Consider the following 8379-nt stretch of genomic DNA (forward strand, 5'->3'; position numbering starts at 1 on the left):
ACATAAAGGTATCAACTAGACTTTCTTTTTCTAACGTACTTGACCATAAATTTGACCAACTCCAAGTTATTTGGCTTTTTTCGACTTAAAATTCAATTCGGTTATTGAAGCTGCTAAGACAAACTTTTGCTGTGGATAAACCAGTTAGTATACTCGTAAGATCGGCTGTCTATAAGACTGTTGCAAAAACAATTATCAATATTCAATGGTGATATACAGTGAAACTCTTCTATAGCGCTTATTTTAGTGCTGGCGGTGGGTGGGAACTAACACGCCCGCTCAGCTTCTGTTTGTTCGCGCTTAAGTGCTCGCCTGCTTGACAAGCGCAGACTTCGCGCACCCCGCGCAGCTCCTGTTACACCTACCTGCGGCGCGACTTCAATTTTTAGCAGGGCTATAGAAGGGAGGGCCATTGAAGGATCTCACTGTAATTACAATATTGGAAAGCAGCACGATTAACAAAGGTCAATGTTGCTAAAGCTCTAATCTTTAGTCACTTCCCTAGTCACTATTTTGTCTAGTTAGGACAGGCGCCAACCTTACCACACTAGTCAGGATCACAAGGTTTATTTTAGTAAAAAAAAAGGAAAATACGTTACTTTAACTAAAATGTTAAAATATTTTAACATGGAAATTCCCGATTTTTTCAGGTCATAAGATTCTCTGACCTTTTATTTGAACAAATTAAGCTTAACATTAAAAATATCGATTAAAGTAAACATAAAAAACCGTTTTTTTTCAAGGAATTTTTTATGAAATATATATATGCTTATCTGAGAAGAAGAGACGTGACTTATATAATCAATGAGATAACGATTAGCATACCATATACTACATGCATGCGAGAATATTCCTTGTAAACCCTGTTAACTGAATTTTTTATTAACGCATTATTCGGGTTTCTCCTCATTGCAAAAATGGATATCGTCTGTACTCTAGTCTTTAACTTGATGATCTTCCTTTATTCTGCTGGTGAATATTATAATATTATAATATATAAATAAAAAATTTTAAGGGGGGAGATACCTTTAGAAAGGGTAAAATCAATCAATTTTAATGATTTTTTTTAAGTTGATAAAATAACTAGATCAATTATTAATTTTAACATCTTTTTCTTACATTGTTGAAGTATAAAAAAACATGTTATTTTTGTTACAAAATGGCGATTTTCGATTTTATCTGATATAAAAAAGGTTTTTTTGTTCGATTACTTATGTGTTAAAGGGAAGGATAAACCTATAAAATAATAAAAAAAGTTGAAAATTAAAATTTATATCGGCTGTTTCATCGAAGGTCCAAATTTTCGACCATTTTTTCAATATTTTTGACCAAAAAAAAAAATTCAATAACCCGATATCTTTAAACTTTTAGGTATATCCTTCCGATAGTACCATAAATAGAAACTCCTGCAAATTTTAGCCTAATCTGTCAATAACTTTTCAAGTTACAGCACGAGCAGTTTTTGAAAAGACAATTTCGAGATAATCACGTTTAAAGATTCATTACGGTATAACTATTAGGTTCAGTGATTTGCCAATCAATCGTTGATTCCAGGTCTACGTAATAAACGTAGTAACGTAGTAATCAGCCTTCCCAGAATTTATGGGACAAAAAAATATACAAACCTATTGTGTAAGAAACATTGCTCCGACCCAAGCGCTCCGACTACCTGATTAGTTACGGTGTGCGGACTCTGACATTTTTGACAATATCTCCATAAATATTTAATATTTTCCTTTTTTTTCACGGTATATTTTCAACATACTATACATTCAAAATATAAAGGAAAAAAATCAATTTTCTGGCAATTCTAAAGGTATCTCCCCCTTTAATTGGTAAAGAAATGAAGCCCAGTTAGGGGTTTAGGTTAGAATGACCGGAGAATCGCACTCACTGGTCATTCAATTCAAAATTTGAAAGAGTGTGTTTTAATCAAATATATTTTAGTTTTGTTACATACTGTACTAAATGTTTTGGTTAAACTTTAAAAAAACACACGTGTCCATACTTTACAAGAAAATGTAATTCTCTGTTTTTTCTTGCAGATTTAAGTGCACAATTTGAGTGTTTGCCTAATGGCGAGCCCATTCCTGGCGTTCCTCGTAGCAAACAGTATTCTTTTTCTCCTTCTGACAGACGAAATTCTCCTAGCAGGTCTTCTCCTTCAGACAGACAACATTCTCCTGCCAGGTCTCTTCCTTACGTCGAGCCTCCTGTGCATTACAGATCCAGGTCTCCTCCTGCCAATAACAAGCCCACGGTTCCATCTCCCAAACTCATTATTGCTTCTGACGGATGTACATATGGATTTGACCAACTTGAATTCATTCGGCTTATTCCCAGCAAGAATCGGTGCCGTGAATTACAACTTCAAAGATACACTTTTCCTGCAGATAATAAATTTCGAATACTCACATCAAAGGGTCGTTATTCTCCCATACCAAACCAAGAAAAAATTGTATTATCAACATTCGACGGTGACGCCTTTGCCATTTTGAAAAGTACTGAAGTTCTTGTTGGAATATATTTATATACTCGGCACAATAGAAAAACAGGACGGGCAAAAGTCAACATCGAAAGCAGCAAGACTACACTATTGACCCCAGATGAAATCACGGAAATTCCGGTGGGCCCCTCACGCCCAATCTTATACAATTTCAGAGTGAAGCATATACACCACAATTATCTACACTATTCATTCAATAACAGAACTCAAAACAAAAATATATAATTACTTATGATCTAAAGTCGTCTGGAAATGTTATAAATCACTTGTAGTTACAAATAATAATAGAAGTGCAATGTTTTATGGTTCCCGAGGATTTATTCTTTTGCCAATGTCCCATCCAGTCATAATCGGAAATAGATAAAAAAGATCTGTTTCTTTCCCTCAGGCAAATATTTTTCGAGGAAATTATTATCGGCTCATCAGTGATAAGAAATAAATAATTACTGTGAGGATAACTATATTTGTTGAAATTTTTTTTTTTTAATAAGTAAACAATTTGTAGCAATAATTGCGCTCGATTATGTATCTGCCTCGTGCTGCGCGCTCGGTCTTTGCATTTCTCCCTCATTCGTGTACAAACCTTAAGATCAAAGGTCAACAGATCGACAACTGTAATTTTGTGATTCTGAACTATCTTTTGGTAAAGCTCTTTCGGCTTTAACGAACAAACTCTCATCACGTGTCTCGTGCTTCGCACTCGATTCTTATTTACTTTTTTTATATTTTTTTATTTTAAATCTTGTTTTTCACGATTAAAGAAAAACTACTTCGCATCTGCACATGGTATAATGCAGGAACCTATATAGGGTCTTATGCAGGAACTTGCATAGGATCCTATATAGGATGCTATGTCTTCTTTCGTATTTTCTGTTCTTGTTCCAAAAATTGAATTTTTTTATTTTTAGTCTCATTTTTACAATTCAAACAAAAACTACTTGTCCTGTCTAATGACAACAGACATGCCTACAGACTATAGACCACAGACAGACAAACTATGCCTAACTATTTAATTAATATTTCTTTTACATGCAAAAGAAGAAAGTTTTAGGGAACAAAAACTTTTTTACTGATACCAATATTTTAAAATTTATTCATCAAATTTGTATATAACAATAAAATAGATAAATTATAAACTTACTCAATCAATGATATTATAATATAAGTGAAGGATCGTCCATTAAATGGCCGAGGGTGAAGGGTCCCAGTCAATGTAACGTTGTAAAAAGTATTTTTTTTTTAGTTTAGAATTCTTTAATTTTGTTGAAAATTCGTCTGTTTTGGTCGTAAATTAATCTTTTTGGTAAAAAATTTAAAAACTAGATTTTAAGGTTGAGCTACTTTCTTAAAAATTTAAAAATTTTTTCCTAAATATTAAACGTTTGAGTGCAGAATGTTTTATTGGAAATTCCTTTTTTCGGTAGAAAATTAAACTTTTGGTTCAAAAATTCATATTTTTGGTTACAAATTTAACAAGTAAGTTTTAAAGTTAAACTAATCTCTTAAAAATTAAACTTTTGGGTTGATACTTTTTTTAATTATATTAAAAATTCGTCCTTCTTGGTAATAAATTAATCTTTTTGTTTAAAAATTCGTCTTTTTTAGTTTCAACTTCAAATTTGTATTTCAAAATTTCTGAATTTTGTCACAAATTCGTATTTTTTGGTAGTAAATTAATCTTTTTTAGTTGAAAATTCAACTTTTTCATCTAGAATTCTTTAACTTGATTGTTGAAGTACCTTTGTTCAAAATTAAAAAAATTCTTTCTTAAAATTTAAACTTTTTGGTAGAGAATTTTGGAATTTGATTAAAAATTCGTCTTTTTTGGTAGTAAATAAAATATTTTTGATTAAAAATGTGTCTTTTTAACTTGCAAAATTCAACTTTCTGGTTCAGAGTTCTTGAGTTTTGTTGAAAATCTTTTTTTTTGTAAATAATTAATCTTTTTGTTTAAAAATTCATCACTGTGGTTCAAAATTTAGAAACTAGGATTTATAGTTGAAGTGTTATTATGAGAATGCATTTTTTGGCTGACGGCTAAATTTTTGTCAATACAAATTCATGTCTCTGGTTGAAAATTGAACTGTTTTTTTTAAATTTATTTTTTCGGTTGTTGAAAAAATATTTTGGTAATTACAAATGTATTTATTATAATATTTGATTGAAGATAGTTCTTTTTAAAGTAAAAATTAAACTTATTGTTGAAATTAAACCATTTTGTCTTTAGGAAAATTCATCTTTTTTTAGTTGAAAATTCAACTTTTCGGTGAACTTTCACATTTTTATAAAAAAATTCGTGTTTTCGATGGTGGATTAAACTTTTTATTTAATAATTCATTTCTTAGTGGAAAATTAAACTTTTTGGTTGAGACATCTTGAATTTAATAAAAAAGTTGTCTTTTTTCTAGCGAATTAATCTTTTTGTTCAAAATTCATCTTTTTTTGTATGCAATTAATTATTTTATCAAAATTTCTTATTTTAAGTGTAATCATTCAACTGTTTTACTCTAAATAATTTCAAAATTTATTGATATGCTTAAAATTCGGTAGCACCAAATTTATTTTCACTGAGTGAAATTTTTTGTAAGAAGAAAAATAGTCAACATTTCCATTATTTATTCAATTTGAAATATTTAAAAGTAATTGCAATAATTACATTAAATAATTAAACTATAATACTTCTTATTATACTCTAAGTAATTATACTATAATGATTAAATTCATGACAAAGTAAATAAAATTAAAAACAAATCTTCATTTGGCTATAAAAAGAATCTAAAATGTCAAGTATTTATTATTTCGACATAACAAATATTTAAAATGATTCAAATAAAATAAAAATCCTAATTGAAGGCCTCTTTTATTCGGCTTGTTTGCGTACTCTGCTATGTATTTTCACTTTCAAATATTAAAACCATAAACCATAATATTATTATATAATTAATTCTGTTTGTAAAATACGCATCTATTTATAATTGACGTATTTTAATTAAAACGCTATTAATTTTTAATCGTCTAATCGCTAAAAATAATAGGTATCTTTCATAACATTCTTAAACGTAACTATTTTTTTTTAAATCTGATATACTAAAGTTGTAGAGAATTTTTTCATAAGAATATAAGCTTTTAGGTTGCGCAAAACATTTTCTAAATGATTTTAAAAAAAAAATGGCTTTATTTTTTCCATAATAGCCTATAATCTATAAAGTGAAGGCTACAGAATAATAATAAGATTATAATTTTAAATATTTAAAAAAAAATTTTTTCAATGGTCTCAAGGTATTTTAACACATTTTCCAGAAATTCATCCTGAATTCTTCCAGTTCTTTGGAACTGTTTTGAATTTTTTTAATTCACTTAAATTCTTCGAAATTTACTGAATTCTACTTAATTCAGTCCATTTTTTTTTTAATTTCTGAAGGTTTTTTTTTAGAAGATTCCATTGTAATCTCAAAATCGTTGACAAAATTTAAGGGTTTTTAAAAGATGTCAAAGGATGTGAAATATTTCAGGAAACTTCAAAAGATTTTCAGAAATTTTTTAGTTATTTGAATAGTATAAAGAGACCTTAAGAACGTAAATATTTTAGGATCTTTAAAAATTCCAAGGCATTCTCAGGAGATATAAAAACGTTGAAGGGATTTTCAAGGGTTTCATTAATTTTAAGGGATTTTAATATTTTAATTAATTTCATCGAATTTATTCACAACTTGGGAGGAATTACGTAGACTTTCAACGATTTGAAGAGATTTTCAAATATTTTTAAAGATTTATTTTGAATTCGCCCTGAATTTTTATTATTTATCCTGAATTCTTTTCAATTCCTTTAAATTCTTCTAAATCACTCAATTATACTCACATCAATTTAATAGATTTTTAAAAAGTTTTTGTTGAAACCATCTTAAAGTATGTAGAACTCACCTTAAATTCTTAGCCATTTCGCCAAATTCTTTTGAATTATCTTTAAATTTTGTAAACTCATTTTAAACATACTCAGTTTGCATTTGTTTTCTCATTTTTAATTATTATTTAAAATTTACTTCATTGTTTTTTTAAATTCACCTGGATTTTTGCTGAACTTTAAAGAATTCTTCTCATTTTTCTTAAATTCCTCTAATTTCGTTCAAATTTTACTGAAATCAATGGACGTTTAAAAATTTTTTTTCAATTACTTACAATTTATTTCGATTTTTCTGATTTTTGGATGATTATTAGTCACTTTTTTGTTTAGAAATTAGTAGGGTTTCAAATATTTGAAGTTTTGAAATTAGTTTTCTTAATTTGGGCTGAATTATCCTAAATTCTTCATACTTCTCTTGCATTTTTAATTTATTTGAATTATTTTAAATTTACTCAATTCTTACATCACTATTTAGTACAAATAGTCGAATTTTTCGGGTAAAAACTCTTCGATTAAATTATTTTAAATAATTGTACATTTTTAAATTCATTTTGAATTTTTTGTAAACTTTTAAATATTTCTTAAAATTACTCAAATTTTGTCTGCAAATAATAAGTGTTCTAAATATAACAATTTGAGTTTAAAATATATTTATTTTAAGAACAATTAAAATTGCAACATTTTTATAAAAAAAAATCTAAATTAAATATTTTACTGTTAAATATTTGGTTTCAATTTTCTCTTCCTAAATAAATATTTAATATTTAAAATTTATTGAAAGCCTATAATTATGAGTATATAATTATTATAAAGTTATTTTTAAGTTGAAAATAAATGGTGAAATTTCAATCGGATGTTTAAATTCTTTTAATGACTAAGACTTTGGAATTAAAACAATTTAATTTTTAATCTTAAAATTTGGAGGTTCTTAAATTTTAATGAGATTCAAACTCTTTTTGCCAAATAAAATATTTTTAACCTTTCATCACTTAAAGCACAGATCCATTAAACAAATATTTTAATTATTATATTAATATATAATAAAATATAAATGGTTTTCATTAAAAAAATTCATAATTCTTCTAAAGATTTGTAAAATCCCAGGTAAAAATATAAATTCATTCTCATTTCCCGGATTTTCCAGGTCTTAAAAAATGTTTGGTCATTTTCCGGTTTTCCATTTTTCCGGATCCAGCGGTCACCCACTTCAAAAAGTTTTTTTGCATTTGTTTAAAAAAATACTTACATCAGTAAATCCTTAAAATTTATTGTTTTTCGATTAAATGATACTGTTATATTTTGGTATGAAAAGTTAGTAATTTTATGAAATTAATATTTTTTGAAGAAAATTTATTAATTATTCAAACTTAGTCTTATTGCATGCTTTTCTTTTAATTAACTTTTCTTCAGCCAATTTTCTTAATATTTTACTCTGAGTAATTGCAATTTATATTTCCTAAAACATTTGATGGTCAATTAGTAAAAATCTCGATTTGTGCCATCAAAAAGTAATGTTAGATTTAAAAACCTTAATCGGAATAACAGTTATCATTATTTTTTTTTAGTTTTTTAAGCGAAATTTATTTTCATTTTTGTTGTTTTAATTTGGGCCTTTTGAAAATGTTGATCAATCACTGAGCACGGTACGAGCCTCTATCCCTACCTAACATCCATGCGCGCATCCCCTCCCTCCAGTTGTACGCTCGTTTGTTCCGTTATTGATAGAAGAATTAGTCTGTTGCATTTTTGCTCTAAAAATATGTTTTCATTTTTACTAGGAAGATTTGTTTGTTCCCTTTTTACTCCAAATAATTTAATTTCCATTTTTACTCTCAAACTTTTTATCTCCCGTTTTTATTTTTAGACGCACATATAAATATGCTTTGCTTGGAAGAACAGACTTGACACATATAATCATTACGATAAATATTCGCACACCATGTGCGTGTAGGGTGTAAACACGAGAATATTC

Source organism: Belonocnema kinseyi, chromosome 8 (assembly GCF_010883055.1).
Source record: "Belonocnema kinseyi isolate 2016_QV_RU_SX_M_011 chromosome 8, B_treatae_v1, whole genome shotgun sequence".
Lineage (NCBI taxonomy): Eukaryota > Metazoa > Arthropoda > Insecta > Hymenoptera > Cynipidae > Belonocnema > Belonocnema kinseyi.